At 43.6% G+C, this 24,156-nt stretch overlaps 1 pseudogene; it reads right to left on the bottom strand.

Annotated features, from left to right (window-relative positions):
- Positions 1 to 4,090: 4,090 nt before the first annotated feature.
- LOC129549248 (non-selective voltage-gated ion channel VDAC3-like) overlaps positions 4,091 to 24,156 on the bottom strand; it is a 31,314-nt pseudogene continuing 11,248 nt past the window's right edge.

Raw genomic sequence — 24,156 nt, 5'->3', positions numbered from 1 at the left:
TATGGATGTGAGAGTTGGACTGTGAAGAAAGCTGATCGCCGAAGAATTGATGCTTTTGAACTGTGGTGCTGGAGAAGACTCTTGAGAGTCCCTTGGACTGCAAGGAGATCCAACCAGTCCATTCTAAAGGAGATCAATCCTGGGTGTTCATTGGAAGGACTGATGCTAAAGCTGAAACTGCAATACTTTGGCCACCTCATGCGACAAGTTGACTCACTGGAAAAGACTCTGATGCTAGGAGGGATTGGGGGCAGGAGGAGAAGGGGACGACAGAGAATGAGATGGCTGGATGGCATCACCGACTCGATGGACATGAGTTTGAGTGAACTCCAGGAGTTGGTGATGGACAGGGAGGCCTGGCGTGCTGCGATTCATGGGGTCGCAAAGAGTCGGACACGACTGAGCGACTGAACTGAACTGAACTGATGTTAGAAAGGTGCCATCTAATTTAATGTCCATTAAAAAACTAAAAGAAAGTAAAGTCTTGAAGCAGTAAAATTATTTGTTCAATGTCACAGTCTAATTCTACTCCATGAAGTGGTATTAGCAATCCTATGGGTGTGTTGAAATTGAGGCTACTTGGATGCAAAATATCACGAGTGCTTTGATAAATGGGTGGTAAGAAGTAAGAACAGAGGAATTGGGGGGTTCTGGTTTCTGAATCAGGGGTAAAGAAAGTGTCTATATTCAGGTGGGCGAGCCTTAGGACTGGGGGACGAGGCAGCCTTCATGTGCTCAGGAGCCAAGGGGATGAAGCACTGTCCCTGACATCTGTTTGTGGCAGGAAATGACACTATGGGTCAGTCCAAACCCAGAGATGGGACGGGCTGGCTGCCAAGGTCTCTGACAACTGAACTGAGATTCTGAGTAAGGCTGGCCTCCCCACAGCCTAGAGACTAGACAGGGCAACAGATCAGATGCAAGGAGGGAGTGCTTAGCTAGAGATGGGAACAGGGAGAGAGGACTTTGGACTAACTGAGCACTCTGGATGCTTCTGGAAGCTGCCAGGTCTTATATAAGGTCCTTCTGGGAGTCACTTGAGCCAAGAAGTTGTGGCCAGGCTACGGGACCCAGTCTGGACTAGTGGCTTACCCTCAAGCCCCCTAGGTATGTGAGGAGGGGTGGAGACACTCATATTTTGCATCTGTGGCATCCAGGACTGACTCTGGGGCTGGTGGGGATGAGAAGATGTAACTGGGAGCACATTAGAAAGCAAGGCTCCTGGAAGCAGGGTAGATTATGTGGAAATGTGGTGGATCAGGAGAATACGAATAACAGGACCAGCAGCCTCGGTCTCCCAAAGGTCCTAGTTTGGTCCTCTGAAGACCTGAAACCTCAGCTCAGCTTAATGACTCACTGGTTGTGTGCCTCTGGCAAATGATTTGTGTCTCTGGGTGGCGGCTTCTTCCTTTTAAGGGAGGAACTAATACAGCTGATAAGCAGAGGCACCGAATCTCATGAGTTTGTGCAGATGGTGGAGATGCTGGGGCATCAAGGTTCTGGGCACAGGAAGCGCTCCCAGAATTGGAAGGTGCTGGGCAAGCGGCAGCTCTCGCCTTTTCTCAGTCACCTCTTCCCTGGGGCCCCTAACCCATTCTTCCAGATTTTCCCTCACTGGCCAGTGATCCATTCTCTCCTCATAGGATCAAGTCCAGAGTTGGACAAAGGCCATGAAGGAAGGACTGTCTGCCTAAATGGTGTTACTCCCTATACCCAAGCAGGCAACACCACCTCCAGCGAAGAATCCTTCTTCAGCTGCCAGATTCTACACTAGCTGCTTTGTATTCCCAACCCCTCCCCCAACAACTCTATAGCAGTGTTTCTCTAAGCAGCCGCAGTTTATAGATGAAGTCACTGAGGCCCACAGAAGTTACAAACCAGTGGTGGGATCAGAATTCTGTGGACACAGCTGGGGAAGGAGAGGGTGGGATGAATTGAGAGATACAGCACAAACCACTACAATGTTGTTAAGTAAAGAAAATGAAAGTGAAGTCTCTCAGTTCTGTCCAGCTCTTTGTGACCCCATGGACTATAGCTACCAGGCTCCTCCATCCATGGGATTTTCCAGGCAAGAATACTGGAGTGGGTTGCCATTTCCTTCTCCAGGAGATCTTCCCAACCCAGGGATTGAACCTGGTTTTCCCAAACTGTAGACAAACACTTTACCGTCTGAGCCACCAGGAAAGTCACTGTAAAGTAACTAGCCTCCAACTAAAATAAATAAATTTTTTAAAAAAGAATATACATTACCATATGAAACAGATAGCCAGTGGGAATTTGCTGTATGACTCAGAGAGCTCAAATCCAGGGCTCTGTGACAACCTACAGGGGTGAGATGGGTCGGGGGGAGCTGGGAAGGAGGTTCAAGAGGGAGGGGACATATGTACACCTATGGCCGATTCATGTTGATGTATGGCAGAAACCAACACAATATTGTGAATCAGTAGTCCTCCAATTAAAAAGAAAGAAATTAAATTAATTTAAAAAAAAAAAGAATTTGAACTCAGACAGCCTGTGCTTTTTAACCACCAAACCACTAGTCTTTCCTAGATAAGGTGGCTAGAACACGAACAAGTAGGAACAGAGAATAGAAAAGGAATTTTCAATGGTAACAATTGGTAACTAGAGATTTGGGGAAAGAAATATGAAAAGAATTGAAATGGAGAAAAAAAAATCAGTTTTTTTGGGGAAAATACAGAGAGTAAAGTTTGTCTTGAGAATAAGATGAAAATGAAGCCATCAAAGCTGGTTTTATTCATGTATCACATACTTATAAATTAAACATTCACTGAATAGCTAGAATTAAACATGATATCAGCATTTAGAAAATTCATAGCCTAAAAACCAGATGGTCATACATCTCCAAAATCTAGTTTAACAAGAAAGATTTCTGACAGAGTGTGGAAAGTGCTGCCTAAAATAGATCCCTAGGCCAAAGGTTACAGAATTGCAGAAGGTGGTGGAGGCAAGAGTGGGGAGGTTCTTGGTATTATCATCAAGAAAGTCAAGTAAATTCTATTCATCCAAGTCAAGCTCCTTCCCCTAATCCCCGCCACATCAGACGAGAAAGACCAAACTTAGGGTCAATTATTTGGAAGAGGAGCGAGGACGGTTCACTGGTTAAGACTTCACCTTCCAATGCAGGGGGTGTGGGTTTAACCTTTGGTCGGGAAGCTAAGATCCTCCACCGCGCCACAGCCAGCTAAGTGGAAACAAAAACAAGCAATGTTGCAACAAACATCAATAAAGTCTTTAAAAATGGTCCACACACAAAGTTTTAAAAAAGAGAAGAAAACTCTGCTTAGGAAGAAAACATTTTCTCTCCACAGTTAGTTGTCTCTCTAAAGTTCATTAGAATAACTAAATCATTCTGATAATAATCAGAAATAATTGCCTGATAATCCATCTCAGTGATCCAAAGTCACTAAAATGTGTTTTTTTAGAAAAAAATTTTATTGGAATATAGTTGCTTTACAATGTTGTGTTAGTTCCTACTGTACAACAAAGTGAATCATTGATATGTATACATACATCCCCTCTTTTTTATTTCCTTCCCATTCAGGTCATCACAGAGCATTGAGTGGAGTTCACTGTGCTGTCCAATAGGTTCTCATTAGTGATCTAGTTTATACATTTTTTTCAGGCGTTAAACCATTCTTTCTATTTTTTGGTTGCAAATGTGGTGGTTTTACTTATTTTCCTCTGTTGCAAAACCAAAGATTCCACTACAGCACAGAGACCAATGTATTAAAAGGTCACGAACAAGTGTGAGACCAGCAGCATGTGATGTACAAACTGGAGGGCCATTGACGCTACACTGATGCCGAGGAACACACTGGAAATAACACTTCAGAACTAACATGTGGCACCAATGTGACAGCTTCCAGGTACGCCTCCAAGCACCTCCCTTAGGATGGACTTACAATCTCTACACTTTGGTATGGGCAAGATTACAATTCTTTGGAAGAACAAAAAGTTTACACTTTTCAAAGCTCATAGAAGAATTTTAAGGCCTAGACACAGTGGGGTTCATTTCTCTTAACTCTCAGGGACAAAGCTGGTACGTTGCTCAAAACCACATTAAGCTTCTTCATTCAAATCCCACCCCAAACTTGTGACTTCCTACATTAAAGTTCCTCTCATCAATTCAAGTAGATCAGGTCAATTTGACTCCTGGGCAAAGTGTCTGAGTATGATCCAGTCCAATCAGCCTGGCAAAACTTACTTTAGCAGATAAAAAAAAATTCTATAAGTCACTTTGTATTTATCAGTGATGATAAAGTGTATTTATCACTTTGTATTTATCAGTCAAATGGGTATTGTTAACCACCAGTCATCCAAGCAATGTTCAGTGACATTTCAATCTTCCTCTAACCTTCTGGGGGATAGAATCTCCAAATTCAATGCCAGTAAGTGTGGAGCTGGAAGCCTGTAATCCAGGGAAAAATTATTCTGCAACAGTTTGGAGAAAACTGTGTTGAAATTCATCTAATGGTCAGTAAGCCGGCCCTCAAAGACTAACACAGCCAAGTTACAAACGGTTCAGAAAAATCTTTATCAACATTACTGTCAAAACTAGAACAATTCCATTTATACGAGACCTTCAAATTCTCACTCTTCTTTCCTGTGTTCAATATCAATATAGTATCAAGAGTCAGTTTCAACCCTTCAGCCAACTTATTCTATAAAGAAGTTTCCGTCCCAAGAAACTTTTCATTTTAGAGTGTAAGTAAGCCCATAGGTAGGTTTTCCAGGTGGCTCAGTGGTAAAGAATGACCCTGCCAATGCAGGAGACACAGGAGATGAGGGTTCAACCCCTGGGCCAGGAAGATCCCCTGGCGAAGGAAATGGCAACCCACTCCAGTATTCTTAACAAAGATTTTAAACATAATTTTATTTATTTGTTTGTTTAGGCTGTCTGGGTCTTCACTGCTGTGTGGGCTTTGGCTCTAGTGGTGGTGTATGAGTTTCTCATTGTGGGGGCTTCTATTGTTGCAGAGCATGGGCTCTAGGGTGCTTAGATTTCAGTAGCTGCAGCACACGGGCTCAATAGTGGTGGCTCCCGGGTTCTAGAGCACAGTTGCTCCTCAACATGTGGGGTCTTCTCAGATCAGGGATTGAATCGTGTCTCCTGCATTGGCAGGCGGATTCTTTAGCACTGAGCCACTAGGGAAGCCCCACTCCAGAATTGTTGCTGGGAAAACTCCATGGACAAAGGAGCATGGTGGGCTATAGTACACGAGATGGCAAAGAGTCAGACACAAATGAGCATACACACATACACAAGCCCATAGTGGCTGATCTTATATTTGGTTTCTAGCTTTCCTGATGCTTTTCCTGCATCAGTGTAAGCACGACCAGAAGTAGAAAAGTCCCCTCCATTACAAAACGTGTCTCTCAGCTATATTCAACTATACCAAACCCATATCCTCTGATGAAGACATCCATCCTTGGCAGCTTTTTCTGGGTCACAGTAAATCAGTATGTTATACATACTTCCAACCAGAGGGCCTGTCTCCCTTCTGCAGGGGCATCCTGAATGTTAAACCATTCTTGCATTCTTGAAACAATCCAATATGGTCATATTGCATTCACTAGACATTACTGGATTTGTTTTGCTAATAGTTGATTTAATTTTCTTTTTTACAATTTTATACAACATTATATTGTATTCCCTGTAATTTTCCTTTCTTATAATGTTCTTGACAGGTTTTGGTATCAGGATAACACTGGCCTAAGAAAACAAGATGGAAAATGTTATTTAAAGGATAATTCTTAATTTTTATACATGGAGGGATCGTCAAAAGCTCTTTTTTAGCATTTATTTCTAATGTAATTCCACTTCTGCCAGACAGGAAACTTTATGTAATTTCAGTCCTTTGATATGGGTTGAGATTTTTATTAAAACCCAACATCTGATAATTTTTATAAAGATTTCAAGTATACTTCAAAAAATTAAATTTATAGTGTTAGCGGAAATATCCTTTGCATATCAGTTAGGTCAAATTTGTTAATTTCAAGTTCAGATCTATATTTTTCTTCTCCTTAATGAGAAAAGTATGTTAAAATTTCACACTATGGCTGTAGATTTATCTATTTCTCCCAGCAGTTAGGTTAATTTTTGCCTCATACATTTTAAGGCTAAGTACTAAATGCATGTAAAATGTTAAGTACATAGTACTGTAGAACACCAATCTGGTATATGAAAACTGAAAACCAGGTCCAGAAAGATTGTGTTCATCAGTTCAGTCACTCATGTCTGACTCTTTGTGACCCCATGGACTGCAGCACACCAAGCTTCCCTGTCCGTCATCAACTCCCGGACCTTACTCAAACTCATGTCCATCGAGTCAGTGATGCCATCTAATCATCTCATCCTCTGTCGTCCCCTTCTCCTCCTACCTTCAATCTTTCCCAGCATCAGGGTCGTTTCAAATGAGTCAGTTCTTCACATCAGATGGCCAAAGTATTGGAGTTTCAGCTTCAACATCAGTCCTTCCAATGAATATTCAGGACTGATCTCCTTTAGGATGGACTGGTTGGATCTCCTTGCAGTCCAAGGGACTCTCAAGAGTCTTCTCCAACACCACAGTTCAAAAGCATAAATTCTTCAGCCCTCATCTTTCTTTATAGTCCAACTCTAACATCCATACATGACTATTGGAAAAACCATAGCTTTGAGTAGACAGACCTTTGTCGGCAAAGTAATGTCTCTGTTTTTTAATATGCTGTCTAGGTTGGTCATAGCTTTTCTTCCAAGGAGCAAGCATCTTTTAATTTCATGGCTGCAGTCAACACCTGCAGTGATTTTGGAGCCCAAGAAAATAAAGTCTGTCACTGTTTCCATTGTTTCCCCATCTATTTGCCATGAAGTGATGGGACCAGATGCCATGATCTTAGTTTTCTGAATGTTGAGTTTTAAGCCAACATTTTACTCTCCTCTTTCACTTTCATCAAGAGGCTCTTCAGTGTTCATAGAAGCCATTAAAATATGAAGCCAAAATGTAAGTGAAAATGACTAGACTGCGCTCTCAAAATAGAATATATTTTTCTTAATCTCACTTTCTGACTCAGTGTCTTCTTTATGGGTTTTTCTTTTCATGAATTATGATGATATGATTTGATGAAATCATCCACTGGTTTGATCCAGAAACCCTCTCCTTGTTTTGAGCTATCTCGAGTTGACTTGAAGAATGGTATGAAATCCCCAAACAAATGAATTACCAGTTGTAATTTGTTTAATTAAAAACTAAATATATACCAGAAGGGATTAATGGAGATCCCGTGGGATGCAGTAAAACCAAACAATCCGAGAGTGTACTCTTTCTAAAAAGTTTGGAAATCTTTGCATTATCTCAAGTATATCTAAAAACACTAGTTTCCTTATATATGTCTCAAGGTCATCTGAAGCTGTAACATATTAAAAAAAAAAAAACAACGAACTGAGGGGAAAAGTCATGATTCCAGGATAAGTAACATAAACAGTTGGTTGATTTATGCTCTTTGCTTTTCATCAAGTGGAGTCTCTGCCAGTTGTAAAGCTATTGTCTCTCGAGTTCCAGCTTACTTTCTGTATTTGGTCTTGTAACAGTGGGGCTGGGACTCCATACACATTTTTCTTTTCCCAGTTGGCTCCCTCTTAGTGCCAGTAAGGAGCCCTAGAGGAAGCCAGGTGGGAGGGAAGAAGGAAAATGATCTACTGCTTCTGGGGGCTTCTGGTGGGCTTCTGGTTTGCTTCCGGTTCTGGTCTGCATCAGAAGCCTGGCTTCTCCACTGCAGCTGTGTTTTGTTTGGATGCAACAGTTTGCAGCTCTTCTAACATTTCAAGAACCTGCCTCACAGTCCCCTTCAGGTGCACCAGTGCTAGGCGCCAGGTATCTGGTCTCAGAGCCCAGATGTCTGCTCTGTGGGCTCGTTTCTAAGCATGTAAGTTTTAAACATTCCAGAACTGTCCCTCCATTGGAGCCCTAGGGGAATTGCTGCTTCCTGCACTTGCTGATTCAGTCTAGGAAGTGTGAAACCTTATTCTTCTATTTTTGCCTTGTTGGTTACTTTGATGGGTAGAATAATGATCCCCCAAAGATATTCACATCTTAGTCCCCAACACCTGTGAATACGTTACCTTACACAACAAAAGGAACTTTGCAGTTAATTTAAGGACCATGAGATGGGAAGATTGTCTTGGACTATCATCCGTAATGTAAGCACAAGGGTTGATCCAAGAAAGAGGCAGGAAGGTCAGAGTCAGAGAAGGAGTCATGACAAAGGAAGCAGAGATTAGAGTGGTGTGAGGACAGTGAGAGAAGAAATGCAGGTGATCTCTCAAAGCTGGAAAAGACAAAGAAACATGTTGTCCCCTGGAGCCTCCAAAAGAAACAGAATTCTGCTGACACCTTGATTTTAGTCCAGTGAAACTGATTTTGGACTTCTGACCTCCAAAACTATAAGGTAATAAATCTGTTGTCCTAAGCCACTCAATTTGTGGTAATTTGTTACAGTTGCAATAGGAAGCTACTATCAGTTCAGTTCAGTTCAGTCGCTCAGTCGTGTCCGACTCTTTGCGAGCCCATGAATCACAGCACGCCAGGCCTCCCTGTCCATCACCAACTCCCGGAGTTCACTCAAACTCATGTCCATCGAGTCGGTGATGCCATCCAGCCATCTCATTCTCTGTCGTCCCCGTCTCCTCCCACCCTCAATCTCTCCCAGCATCAGAGTCTTTTCCAGTGAGTCAACTCGTCGCATGAGGTGGCCAAAGTATTGCAGTTTCAGCTTTAGCATCAGTCCTTCCAATGAACACCCAGGATTGATCTCCTTTGGAATGGACTGGTTGGATCTCCTTGCAGTCCAAGGGACTCTCAAGAGTCTTCTCCAGCACCACAGTTCAAAAGCACCAATTCTTTGGCGATCAGCTTTCTTCACAGTCCAACTCTCACATCCATACATGACCATGGGAAAAACCATAGCCTTGACTAGATGGACCTTTGTTGGCAAAGTGATGTCTCTGCTTTTTAATATGCTACCTAGGTTGGTCATAACTTTCCTTCCAAGGAGTAAGCGTCTTTTAATTTCCTGGCTCCTATAGTTACCTAGTTAATAATGCTTTATATTAACTTGTCTGTTAAAATAACTACTGTGACGTGTACTCTCTTGACTGGACTGATTCAAGTAGAATCTGCACATCTAGTTCTGTATTGTTAAAGGGTTTAAAACTGCTCAGTTTTTTAATCGGAATTCTCAGGTCTCAATTTTCCAAGTTTAACATTAGTTTGTGATGATATACTTAGCATTGAATTTTTGAAAACTGGTTTTCTTTTCGTATTTGTAAAATTTTGACCTTCTTATCAAGGTGACCTTTATATCATAGACTCTAATATTAAAATACATGAACTAAATTAGAAATTATAACAAAGGACACATAAATATCAATTTGTAAGGTGTGGTGCTGGAGAAGACTCTTGAGAGTCCCTTGGACTGCAAGGAGATCCAACCAGTCCATTCTAGACGAGATCAATCCTGGGTGTTCATTGGAAGGACTGATGCCAAAGCTGAAACTGCAATACTTTGGCCACCTCATGCGATGAGTTGACTCACTGGAAAAGAATCTGATGCTAGGAGGGATTGGGGGTGGGAGGAGACAGGGACGACAGATAATGAGATGGCTGGATGGCATCACCGACTCGATGGACATGCGTTTGAGTGAACTCGGGAGTTGGTGATGGACAGGGAGGCCTGGCGTGCTGTGATTCATGGGGTCACAGAGAGTCGGACACGACTGAGCGACTGAACGGACTGAACTGACATGACAATCAGGAAAAGGGAGTCTAAGGTCTGTGGTGCTCAGTATGGTTACTATCTGGGAAACAGGGCAGAATACCTGGCCTGGCTGGGACCCGGAGTCTGGTTGATGATGAGATGAGCAAATGTTATTTATCTGAACACAAAGGCATAACCCAGTGACTGGGAAGTCCAGGAAGACTGGGAGATAGAAGCAGTGCAAATTCTAGGTAAGAATGAAGGAATTAAGGTATGTACAGTGATTCTGGTAACTGAGCTGAATCCAACAACCAGAAAATGCTCAGCAGATTAGAAGCAAGGTTGCCATCATGGTTTTTAGTAGACAAATAGAGTTCATAGTCCAGGAGGGTATACAAAGGCAGTAATAACCAAGTGGATCCCAAAAGATCTCTGGAGAAGGAATTTTGACCCCTAGTCTCAAAGGAGATACATGAATATATGTAGTGTTCACTCTGATTTCTGTACCATCTGTTCCCCAGTGAGAGGATACAGAAGGGCTTCAAGTCAATTTAGGGGGTTCAAAATGTGTGTGTGTGTGTTTGTACACACATATAAAAAGATTTACATGTATAAAGATATAAAAATATATGTACATATACATGTATATATGTATAAAGAGATTTACTTTAAGGAATTAGTTAACACTATTATGAAGACTGGCAAGTCCAAAATCTGCAGGATAGGTCAGCAACTTGGAGACGCAGGAAGAGCTGATACTGCAGTTCAAGTTGAAAGGCCATCCATCTGCTAGCAGAATTCCTTCCTACTTAAGGGAGATTAGTATTTGTTCTATTAAGACCTTCAATTGGTTGGATAAGACCCACCCACCTTAAGGAGAGCTGTCTGATTTACACAAAGTCCACCAATTTAGATGTAAATCTCATAAAAAAAAATCTTCACAGAAACATCCAGACTAATGTCTGCCAAATATTTGGGCATCATGGCCTAGTCAAGCTGACATATGAAATTAACCATCCAACCTTCTTGCCTAACTACTGAGGTAGAGGATATTACATTTTAAGATCAGAGGATATTAACATAATTTTTCTTTCTTCCCATACTCTGAAGATAACAGAACAATTTGAGAAGTAAATTATATAGTGCTGTCTTCAAACACAGACTCTCAGCTTAAACTCAATTTTACTTTGTTTCAAGGCTTAAAAAATTATAATTATAGTAGAATATCACATATTTATAAAGGAATAACCTGGGGAACTTTTATATAATGTAATTGCAAAAACAAAAATCTTCCCCCTGGGGTGGCAGTGTTGAGAAGCAAAAGCTTCTGTAAAGCACACGCATATTTTTTTGTCTAACGGAGAGGCAACTGTATGAAACATAAGACCACTGGTTACAATAGAGAGACAGAGAAGGAAGTGAGAATTCATAGCTGAAGCAAACAATATCCACCAGACCTCTGACTGCTTTCCACGCCATCAGCAAACCTCTGAGTATCACTTAGTGTTTGGGTAAAGTAGTGCCACACACGCCTCCATAGCTCCTGAAGCTATTTTAGTCCTGGAGCACAGGACAATAATTTAAAAAATAACTGACTTAGGTGAAATTGACATGTCTTCAGTACAACACTGAATCTACAAGAAAACGAGAACAGATACTGATTGGACTGAGATGGAAAACTGAGTGTACGTTTCTACCCTCGTGCGAATCACCCAGGAAAAATACCTGAAAACATTAAAAGAATGAATTAAAAAGACACACAAAATAAGCACAACCAGAAAGCTTAAAACTTTGAGAAATTCATGAATGATGAAAAGCAGGTGGGATCATATTAACCGAGGAAACCCTAATCCAGAACACAAACAGAAGGTAGCTTTGGGGTCAGGAGAACTCCTGGCAGAATCCAAACTCAAGAAGTAACTGAGGAAAGAAGCAGGCGAACGGTAGAGGGAGATGGGTCCCTCGTCCTTTCTCCTCTTGTGAGGAGCAAAGGCATCAGCAGAGTTTATCACCTGCTTACAGCTGGACTGGTGACCGGGAGCGCAGGATCTGAGCCACTGTCCCCACAGAGATCTGAGGTGTGTGTTAGATGTCCAAGGGTGATGTCATATAGGCTACTGCAAATCTGACTGTGGAACTCAGGAAAGGCAGGGGCTGAAGAGATAATCTGAAGTCACCATATCCGTCTGTGCTTCTTATGCTCAGTTGTGTCCGATTCTTTGTGACCCCATGGACGGTAGCCCACTGAGCTCCTCTGTCCATGGGATTTCCCAGGCAAGGATACTGGAGTCGGTTGTCATTTCCTCCTCCCAGGGATCTTCCTGACCCAAGGATCAAACCTGCATCTCCTGTGTCCTGTATTGCGGGAGGATTTTTACCCACTTACAGCCATGAGTTCAAAAGCATCGATTCTTCGGCGATCAGCTTTCTTCACAGTCCAACTCTCACATCCATACATGACCACGGGAAAAACCATTGCCTTGACTAGACGGACCTTGGTTGGCAAAGTAATGTCTCTGCTTTTTTGAGAGTCCCTTATACTGCAAGGAGATCCAACCAGTCCATTCTAAAGGAGATCAATCCTGGATGTTCATTGGAGGGACTGATGCTAAAGCTGAAACTGCAATACTTTGGCCACCTCATGCAACGAGTTGACTCACTGGAAAAGACTCTGATGCTGGGAAAGGTTGGGGGCGGGAGGAGAAGGGGACGACAGAGAATGAGATGGCTGGATGGCATCACCGACTCTGTGGACATGAGTTTGAGTGTACTCCGGGAGTTGGTGATGGACAGGGAGGCCTGGCATGCTGTGATTCATGGGGTCGCGGAGAGTCGGACACGACTGAGCGACTGAACTGAACTGAACTGAACTGAACAGCCATGAGACTAGATGAGATCACCCAGGGAAAGAATGTGTACAAAAAAAAAAGGGACCAAGAATGAGCCCCAGAACACCCCAAAGTATGGAGATATGTGTGACACTGAAACAACCAGTTATTTAACTATGTGAAAAAATGAATGGCATGGGTCACTGATGGTTATGCAGAAGGGGGCTCGCCCATATAGAACAGAACTAGAACATAATCTAATTCCCTAGCAAATCCAGGGCAGCCTGACTGGGAGCTGTTTGAGAAGAGACAGCCTGCTCATCTTTGTATATCTGAGCTTCCACACAACAGACCCTTGATTAATGTTTAGTGAATAAATCTGAAATTTACAAACAAACTTTGCATTGTCTGGGGAGAAGTCAGACCAAATTTCTAATTGTTGTTAACCATTTTTCTCCACCCACCTAGATGGTTGCTCTACATTTTGGTCCCTTTGAAATTAATGTCTAGAAACATATCTTTTAGATTTAAAGGCTTTTAAATAATAAAAGCCCTCCTCATTTTTACCTAGCTCAATATTAAATTAGCATTTTGTCACTTTATTTCTAATTTTCCAGCTGCACTAATTTCACTTTTCCATCAAGATCTTTTTGAGAAAAGTATGGGATAAGAAAATATTCCATCTATGGTGTCCTCCAAGGATGATGATGGAAAGGGATTATCTGAGAAGAGTTGCGACTACACGGTTCAGCTATTTTCTTCCAAAAGAAGGTCTGACCTCTTGGATGACCTCTGAGCTTGATTTCATTAAAGGAACCAGCAGGTTTCCTTATACTATTTTAATGAAACTGTAACAATACTCACATCCTTCCAGAATTCTAATGTCTATTTAGATTTCAATGGAAGAGTACTTGATTGTTTATTGATGTTAGTTATTGCTGATGGTGGGTTTCTCTGGTGGTTCAGACTGAAAAGAATCTGCCTGCAATGCAGGAGACCTAGATTCAATCCTAGGGTTGGGAAGATCCCCTGGAGAAGGGAGTGGCTACCCAATCCAGTACTCTCGCCTGGAGAATCCCATGGACCAAGGAACCTGGTGAGCTATAGTCCACGGGGCCGCAAAGAGTCGGACACAACTGAGCAACTAACAGAGACACACAGACACACAGATTGCTGATGGTAGCAGCCACCATTGCAAAAAGAGCGGATAAAACAGGCCAGAAATACACGCAAAAGAAAAAATGTACTGTGGAATGTTTCCCTGCCAAAAAATACAGCTATGCCTCAAGTTTTTAGGAATTCAATTTTACAAATTTACAATTCAACCCAATCCTCGTTCTTAGACACTAAATTTTCTCCAGTCATAAACATCTGTTGCAGACAGTTTCAAACTCAGTTTGATTACTTTCTTGGGAAGGAGATTAGTAGTTTAAAGAACGTGTATCTGAAAAGGGTTTTGATAGATATTGCCAAATGACTCTTCAGAAGAGTTATGCCAGCTGAAATTCCCATTACCAGTGACCTCCTTTTCCACACTATTGCTAACTTAGGGCATTATGATTTTTTGAAATATTTGTCAATTATATGGCTGAAAAGGTAGCTAACTGTTCTATTTTTACATTTCTTTGCTTACATTTTTCAGACTTTTTTTAAGGTGCTATTTACCAAGCTATTAAAGATGCAAGAAGGAAAACGGAATAAAGTGCCTTTTGTTTGTTCCAGGGTGCCTTGTACAGCAGCTGATTTTGCCCAACAGGCTTCCAAGGTTCTGAAAGTGCCCCGAGCAGTAAAGTGCTCGCTTAGCAAATGCCGACTTGGCTGAGAAACCGGAGACTGTGTCCCAAGTATTCATCTTGCATCAAAATCATGGCCTTTCACAAGATTGCAGAATGGTGTCTTCAGGATGAAGAAATATCTCTCTTTTAAACAGAGTTTATCTAATGATGAAAGGTTTTTGCTGTTGGGAATGTGTTGGATTGAAAAAACAACCCTGTGGAAAGCAGGATGTGAAAAGCAGTTCCAACAGCAAGAAGTTCTTTGCTTTGTGCGACAAAGGTCAGTCAAGAGCCTAGTCTTCACACGTCCCCTCTCAGGATTTCATAGGAAATTTTATAACTTTGAGATTGATAAAAAGATCTGTTTTGCAGCACCTGCAGTCTGGGTTTGTGGTTCATTCTTGCCGCTTGTGTTACTGACGTGAGAGGTGCAGGCTGTGGTTTCCCTGCCTCGGTCAGCAGCACAGTGGGATGAAGGCTTTGGGGTTTTAGAGGACTACAAATGAGAGTCGATCATGGCTCCAAAAGCAGAAAATGGCATTCTATCACACAGTCAATGAAGTTCTTGGGTCTTCTCTAAAGGAACAAAAAATGATTATATTGCCTAAGGCCATCTTTAAAGGGGGAGAAAAATCCACTTCCAATTCAGATAGGCTATGAAGGACTGCAGGAAAGTGAATGCAAGTCAATGGAGTGAAGGCGAGCTGCTGATGAGATACAGAAACCAAACCTATTGAAGTGTGGGAGAGGTATGGCGTAATATTCAAGCCGCAACAAAGCTCTTCACTTGGAGCAAAAAGGCACTTAGCCACCAGCGCTCAGCTGAGTCTGTGTCAGGGTGGTTTCTCCCCAGCCCGGTGCGTGGCCTCATTGAGAGCCCTCGTGTCTGACCCCTACCAGCCCAGCAGGAACAGCCCCTTCAGGAGACAGGATAGGACTGCCTCTTAGTGCCTGGGGACCTCAGACAGACTCCTCACAGCAGGGTAACAGCCTGCTCCGAGGAGATCCACCAGACACCCTACTTGGTCATCCTCCTTCAGTGCACTTCCGCCCTGACCCGGCGCCTCTCCAGCCCCCTCTCCTGTTGGCTGCTCCTCTACGGGAGCAGGAGGAACTCTCGTTATGTACAAAAGTATATTCATAGATGAAATATGCTGGGAGAAATGTCAATAGCGTAAGATATGCAGATGACACCACCCTTCTGTCAGAAAGCAAAGAGGAACTAAAGAACCTTTTGATGAAGGTAGAAGAGAAGAGTGAAAAAGCTGGCTTAAAACTCCACATTCAAAAAACTAAGATCATGGCATCCGGTCCCATCACTTCCTGGCAAATGAATGGGGAAACAATGGAAACAGTAACAGATTTTATTTTCTTGGGCTCCAAAATCACTGCAGATGGTGACTGCAGCCATGAAATTAAAAGACACTTGCTCCTTGGAAGAAAAGCTATGACAAACCTGCTGCTGCTGCTAAGTCGCTTTAGTCATGTCCGACTCTCTGCGACCCCATAGACAGCAGCCCGCCAGGCTCCCCCGTCCCTGGGATTCTCCAGGCAAGAACACTGGAGTGGGTTGCCATTTCCTTCTTCAATGCATGAAAGTGAAAAGGGAAAGTGAAGTCGCTCAGTCGTGTCCGACTGACAACCTAAACAACATTAAAAAGCAGAGCCATTACTTTGCCAACAAAGGTCTGTCTAGTCAAAGCTATGGTTTTTCCAGTAGTCATGTACAGATGTGAGAGCTGGGCCATAAAGAAGGCTGAGCGCTGAAGAATTGATGTTTTTGAACTGTGGTTTTGGAGAAGACTCTGGAGAGTCCCTTGGGCTGCAAGGAGATCAAACCAGTCACTCCTTAAGGAAATCAACCCTGAATATTCATTGGAAGAACTGATGCTGAAGCTCCAATACTTTGGCCATCTGATGCAAAGAGTCAACTCATTGGGAAAGACCTGATTCTGGGAAATATTGAAGGCAGGAAGAGAAGGGGATGACAGAGGACGAGATGGTTGGATGGCATCACTGACTCAATGGACATGAATTTGAGCAAGCTCCGGGATGGTGGAGGATAGGACAGCCTCGAGTGCTGCAGTCCATGGGGTCACAAAGAGTTAGACACGACTGAGCAACTGAACAACAATAAAGACTTTGAGAGATGGGGGGCCCCTGGTAGGGACAGAGATGAAACAAAATCAGCTATGAGTTGATAATTGCTAAAAATGATCACGGATACATGAAGGTCAGTGTACTAAGCTTTCACCTATATTTGAAATTTTTCCATAACAAAATACTTTTTAAAAATCATGAGACGAAAAAACAAAAGTCAAAGTTTTCTCTAAAAATCAGGGTGTGGAAATTCCTTGGCAACCCAGTGGTTAAAATACAATGTTTCCACTGCCGGGGCCACAGGTTTGATCCCTAGTCAGGGAACTAAGATCCTGCAAGCTGGGTGGTGCAGCCAAAATAAACAAATAAGATAAAAATCAGGGTGAAGGGAGCTAGGAGATTTCTACAGCGCACTCATCTGGTGTCCTGTACATGGCTTTTGGTTGATAATTATGAACAATAGTGTAAATGATTAGAACAATGATGTGAGAAGCCTGTAATAGAGAAATTCAGTAGAGAAAGACAGTCAAGGAATCTACCCTTTGAATAAGCACTCCAGATGACTCAGAAGTAGGTGGCCCAAGGGCCACAGTTTGAGGACTCTTCACTGATGAGCCTGATTTTCAGCTTCCAATTGGGTTCATTTTCCTTATTCTGGCAAGGCCACTCTAACAGTAGGATATGGGCAATTAACTCAACTTTCTGCACTGGCCCAAAGGTTTGAAAACTGTGATGATGTGTAAGTGCTATACACCAAATTACTGCACCCTCAACATATTCCTATTTGTTGACAGAACAATCTTCATAGTTCTTAGAAATCAGTATGCATCTGACTAAAAATACCACTAGTTTGAATCATATTGTTAGGAGATTTAAGAGAAAAACTATTAATTATTAGGAATAAAAGATAGGAAAATACCAAAAGTTCCTAGTATTGATGAAAGCCTTTGATCGGCTTTCATCAGCTAAAAAAAAATAAAGATTTTTTTTTTAACTTACATCCCTTTATTGGAACAAAATATTAATATCTTAGCATTTCTTTGGATCACTGAAAAAGGAAGAGAGTTTCAGAAAAGCATCTACTTCTGCTTTATTGACTACACCAAAGTCTTTGACTGTGTGAATCACAATAAACTGTGGAAAATTCTGAAAGAGATGGGAATACCAGACCATCTTACCTGCCTCTTGAGAAACCTGTATGCAGGTCAAGAAGCAACAGTTAGAACTGGACATGGAACAACAGACTGATTCTAAATTAGGAAAGGAGTACCTCAAGGCTGTGTATTGTCACCCTGCTTATTTAACTTATATGCAGAGTACATCATGAGCAACGCTGGGCTGGAAGAAGCACAAGCTGGAATCAAGATTGCTGGGAGAAATATCAATAACCTCAGATATGCAGATGACACCACCCTTAAGGCAGAAAGTGAAGAGGAACTCAAAAGCCTCTTGATGAAAGTGAAAGAAGAGTGTGGAAAAGTTGGCTTAAAGCTCAACATTCAGAAAACTAAGATCATGGCATCTGGTCCCATCACTTCATGGCAAATAGATGGGGAAACAGTGGAAACAGTGGCTGATTTTATTTTTGGGGGCTCCAGAATCACTGCAGATGGTGACTGCAGCCATGAAATTAAAAAATGCTTGCTCTTTGGAAGGAAAGTTATCACCAACCTAGACAGCATATTATAACGCAGGGACATTATTTTGTCAACAAAGGTCTGTCTAGTCAAGGTTATGGTTTTTCCAGTGGTCATGTATGGATGTGAGAGTTGGACTATAAAAAAAGCTGAGCGCCGAAGAATTGATGCTTTTGAACTGTGGTGCTGGAGAAGACTCTTGAGAGTCCCTTGGACTACGAGGATATCCAACCAGTCCATTCTAAAGGAGATCAGTCCTGGGTGTTCATTGGAAGGACTGATGTTGAAGCTGAAACTCCAATACTTTGGCCACCTGATGCAAAGAGCTGACTCATTGGAAAAGACCCTGATGCTGGGAAATATTGAAGGCAGGAGAAGGGGACGACAGAGCATGAGATGGTTGAATGGCATCACCGACTCAATGGACATGTGTTTGGGTGGATTCTGGGAGTTGGTGATGGACAGGGAGGCTTGCCATGCTGCGGATCATGGGGTCACAAAGAGTCGGACAAGACTGAGCGACTAAACTGAACTGAGTGGTGGATGAGCATTTAATAATCTATCGGCTCCTTATTGGCAGTGTTTGAATATAAGACAGACGCATGAATGGATACAGAACTATGTTCTCACAGGTGAAATCTCCAGAAGAGAGAGTAGTTCATCTATCCAGTCAGTCACTCATTCAGCTTTCAGCAAATAGTCTTGAGCACTTTTATGTGCTGGGCTAAGTGAGTGATGGGGAGTCTCTGCTGCTGCTGCTGCTAAGTCACTTCAGTCGTGCCCGACTCTGTGTGACCCCATAGACGGAAGCCCACCAGGCTCCCCCGTCCCTGGGATTCTCCAGGCAAGAACACTGGAGTGGGTTGCCATTTCCTTCTCCAATGTGTGAAAGTGAAAAGTGAAAGTGAAGTCGCTCAGTCGTGTCCAACCCTTAGCGACCCCACGGACTGCAGCCTACCAGGTTCCTCCATCCATGGGATTTTCTAGGCAAGAGTACTGGAGTGGCTTGCCATTGCCTTCTCCGGGGAGTCTCTGGTGCTTGGGATAGATCCTGACCTTCTGACTGACCTCTCTACACAATTACATAGGAGATGAGAACAGCATGGTGAAGTACACTTGCCAGAAAAGTAGCTATGCTGTGGGTTCACGGGTTTCCCTGAGGAGATCACTGAGCAGTTAAAAGTGAGTGAAAGAAAGAACGGATGAATGAGGATTTCTCTGTGGTCCAGTGGTTAAGACTCTGAGTTTCCAATGCAGGGGATTTGGGTTTGATCCCTGGTCAGGGAACTAAGATCCCACATGCTGTGTGGAGTGGCAAAAAAAAAAAAGAAAGAAAGAACAGATAAATGAAAGCAATCACATAAAATAACCTCTTCTATCACTTTCAAGTGTGCAATTCACTTGTTATATGACACACTGGGCTACTGCTATTTTGGAAGAATGAGAATGAAACAAACTCAGTTGCTCAACTTTGTTAACGAGAGTTTGGTAACAGAATAGTCCAGAATTCTGGGTCTTAGTTCCCCTCTTCCACTGGCCTCTGAGATTTTAGGGAAGGTCTAAACTTTAGAAAACACAAAATAATGGTGTTTGGCAAATTTTTCTATATGTTTCTTCTAGATCCATAATTCTCTGTCCAATGTGCAGACTTTTATCTTGGTATTTCCTTTTAGTTCAATAGCAGACATTTAACTTTCCCATTTCAGGACCTTAGAACACGCTGTTCCCTCTGCTTAGAGTGGTCTTGCTCTCAATCTTCACCTGGACAGCTCTTCCCCTTCTGCCAGGTCTCAATTTCACCTTTTCAATGATCACTTATCGAAGTTAAATGTCCTTGTTAGTTTCTGTTTCCTTCCCAGATCTTATTATTATTCCCAGATATTTTATGTGAAATTGTAAGATTTGTAAAGCAGAAACAATACCTGTTTTGCTTCTCTAGGGTCTAGTCCTTGGGATAAGGATATGTTGAATGAGTCAGTGAAAAAGTCTTTTCATCCCATTGGATTCTAATTGCTTGAGTTGAGTTGGAGGTGGCCTAGATAACCTCTAAAAGTCCCCATTTCTGGCTAGACAGCAGCTGTGTCTGGTCCAGACCAACTTGGCACAATCTCCCCCTCCCCCACACCCATTTTCAGAGGGGAGGGGAGTGCTTGCACTTGTGTTGCTGGAACACTCAAGTGATTGCAGGCTGCGGCGGCAGATTTTGGAGGCAGTTAATCCTGTTTCCGAATCTGGATATTTCTGAGATGTAGATCCACATGACATTCGCTCTTCTGCCTGGATGTAATTTTTGCAAAACCGATAATTATTTATAGCAGTATACACAACGGACATATAATTCTGCTGGGACGAAAGTAGCAGAGTTGACAAGAAGCTTGCCAATTATGTAGTATTTCAGGCCCCTTGGTACAAATCTATTCTCTCACAGACCAAAAATGATCTTCCTTTGGGCCTCTTCCTTTCCATGATTTTTTTTCACTTCTGCATTGAAATGGAACTTTAGAGGGTACAGCTAGCTTAATTTAGGAGTTACCATGATGGCACTGACTCGCCTGTTCATTTTACCACTGACATCAGCCAGGCTGGAAATAAACGCTGAGGAAAAACCAGCTACTGGAAACGGACAATGTTTTTAAAACTGCTCAATTGTGTTCTGAAAAGTAAGAGTTACTTTGAAAATGTTTTCAAGGTCACCATTTCATCAAATGTTCTCTTCCTCTTGCCTCCCGCTGATGTTTCTCTGAGAATGCTGTGGAACAGGGGAACATGGAGAACTGGTTGGAGCTGTAGACAGAATTCATTCATTCCCCAAAGTTCACTTTACAGGTGATGGTGTGGAGGCCCAGAAGGTGGAGTGGTTTGCCTTTAGCACCGGGCGTGGCCAAGGTGGGAACTAAAACCCTGGACTGTGGTGTCCCAGCCCATCTTTAGGAGGTTCTTCCACCCGTCAGGCCAGTGCCCTCCGCAATTATCCCCATTCATCTTCACACCCAACCGTCAGCATCAGGGTGAGATGAGGCCTGGGTTTTCTGCCCAAATCAGGCTGACCGTCTGGTAAAGAGGAAGCATCCCATCTGTCTTGTTTTCCAGGGCTACCACAGTGAAGCATGTCCAATGGGGCAGCTTCAAACCACAGAGATGTGTTATCTCAGAATTCTGGAGGCTGAAGTCCAGAACAGATCAGCTGTGGCAGATTGCTTCCCTTTGGGGTCTGCGATGAGAATCTGCTCCATGTCACTCTCCCAGCTTCCAGCAGCCCCAGGAATTCCTTGTGTCTGCTGCCATCTTTACAAGGCCTCTTCCCCCTGTGTGTCTTCATGTCATCTTCCCTCTCTGCCTGTCTTATGTCCAAATTTCCACATTTATAAAGACATCGGCCACACTGGAATAGGATCCATCTTAATGTCCTTATTTTAACTTGACTACCTCTGTAGAGGACTTATTTCCAAATAAGGTCACATTCTGAGATCCTGGGAGTTAGGACATCCTATCACTTTTGAAGGGAACACAGTTTAACTCACAACACTATCTAATCCCTCTTCTCTGTCAACGGAACTATGAAACTACCATCTAATGGGAATGAACAGGGAGAAGACAGGTAACGACACCTAAAGAGTCTTTCCAAACCCAGATGGAAAGACTTCCCTGGTGGTCCAGTGGTTAGGACTCCGTGCTTCCACTGCAGGGGGCCGGGTCCAATGCCTGGTCAGGGAACTGAGATCCTTCAAGCAGTGCAGAGTAGGGGGAGTGAGGAAGAGAAACCAACCCAGATGGAGCCCAAATGAAGAAGCAGATACTAGCTGAAAACTGGATAGCGTTGCTGTTACTATTAGCTGTTCTTGTTATCTGCTTTCAACACTCTCCCTGAGCAAGTTTTCTATCATTCAGTCACTGAATCATCATAGATTTATTGAATTCCCACCATGTGCTAGGTGCTGTTCTAGGGGCTGCTGCTGCTGCTGCTAAGTCACTTCAGTCATGTCCAACTCTGTGCAACCCCATAGACGGCAGCCCACCAGGCTCCCCCGTCCCTGGGATTCTCCAGGCAAGAACACTGGAGTGGGTTGCCATTTCCTTCTCCAATGTGTGAAAGTGAAAAGTGAAAGTGAAGTCGCTCAGTCGTGTCCGACTCTTAGCGACCCCATGGACTGCAGCCCACCAGGCTCCTCCGTCCATGGGATTTTCCAAGCAAGAGTACTGGAGTGGGGTGCCATTGCCTTCTCCTACACAGCAATAAATAAAACAGACAATAACGCTGATCCTCATGTTGCAGGGAGGAAGCCAATTCTGTTGGAACTGTTTCTTTGACTTGCTTTCTGTTGGCTTTTGTTATTATAATCATACAGAATGGCCTGCCTCAGAGAATCCTGCCCCTCTGCCTGACTGTTAAACTAAAGTGTCTTTGTTCAGAACCCTGTCCACCTGTGGATGGCAGGAAGGAAGAAATTAACACATCCCCTGCCTGAGGCTTGCCATTCTAGGGGACATTTGCAAGATTAATGGCTTTTTTACTTTGCTTCCTCACTCCCCCTCACCTCTAATCTATAAAAGAAGCTGGCACCCAGACCCCCAATAGGATCGTTATTTTGAGTCACTAGCCTGCCGTCTTCTAGATCTGCTGGCTCTCTGATTAAAGTCTCTTCCTTTCCTCGACATCTCATCTCTCAGATTCATTGACCTATCCTGAGGCAAGTAGAGCAAGCTTAGACTCGGTAACAGAGTTTAGTTCTAGCTGCTGTAGATAGAAGTAAATATGTCAGATTATAGGAAGAGTGCCAAGGCAGAGGAGTAATGTGGTTCTTGGTTAGACAGTGAGAGAAGAGCTTCCTGAGGAGGTGATGCTGGACAAAGACGTAGAAAAGGTACGAAGAGGCCATGGGGGAAGAGCATTAGAGGCAGAAGGAACGGCAGTTCTGATGGCCCTGAGATTGGCACATCGGAGGATCAGCAAGGAGCCAGGATGGCCAGAGCAGAGCGAGTGAGGGGGCCCGGGCAGGAGGAGGTGAGGCTGTGGAGGGCGGCGGGAATTGCATGGGACCGTCAGCTTCACAGGACTCTGTAAGTATGTGGGCCTTTCACCCCGAGACAGATGCAGCCAGTGACGGGTTTTGAGTAAATGAGTGGCATGGTCTAACCTGCAGTTTTAAAAGAATGCCTTTGGCAGCTGCACCGAGGGCAGGTTAGGGCAGCCGGGGTGGGTGGTGACCTTTGGCAGGAGGCGCTGAGTGGAGGATGAAATGGGGCTGCGTTCTAGAATCTAGAGACGGTGAAGGTGGAGCCTGTCTGCTTCCCTGGTGGTCGGGCTGTAGTTTGTGAGAGCAAGGGAAGGGCCAGGAATGACTGAGATTTTTGGCCTGAGGGAGTGGAAGGATAGGTCTAAGTCACGAAAACTGGGATGGAGCTGAGAAAGACCAAGAACTGCTTGAAGCAAGTAAAGTCTGAGAGGCTGTGAGCCATCCAGAGGGGACGCCAGTGTGCCCACGAGTAGCACGTGACTGTGGCAGGGACAGACTCTGCTGAGGCCTTCGAAGCCCTGTGTTTCTCGGTCGCACACATCTGCCCAGTTTCATCCCCACTTATCCCTCCCTCTTCCTGCTTATCCCTGCCCCTAAGACTTCTTCAGTGTTTTCCCTCATTATTGGAAATGAAGAAGTGAAGTCGCTCAGTCGTGTCCGACTCTCTGTGACCCCATGGACTGTAGCCTACCAGGCTCCTCCGTCCATGGAATTTTCCAGGCAAGAATACTGGAGTGGGTTGCCATTTCCTTCTCCGGGGGGAATCTTCCAAACCCAGGGATCGAACCCGGGTCCACAGCATTGCAGGCAGACGCTTTACCATCTGAGCCACCAATTCATTTCTTCCTGTCTGAATTCAAACCACCCTTTAAATTTCATTTATTCATTCAACAAACACCCCTCTAAGCCAGATGCTGCACAGGCTGCAGTGGGGGCCCTGCATCTCTCGAGAGCCTTTCCCTGCATCCTCACTGCTCGCCTCTGCTCTCAGCTGCCAGTTGAGCCCTCGCCGCCTGACGCCCTCCTTCTGGCCTCCAGTCAGACA

The sequence above is a fragment of the Moschus berezovskii genome, chromosome 26 (genome assembly GCF_049115385.1).
Source record: "Moschus berezovskii isolate FMDL1 chromosome 26, NW_MosBer_1.0, whole genome shotgun sequence".
NCBI lineage: Eukaryota > Metazoa > Chordata > Mammalia > Artiodactyla > Moschidae > Moschus > Moschus berezovskii.
Note: the sequence above shows the minus strand (reverse complement) of the source record. Positions and strands in the feature narration are given on the sequence as shown.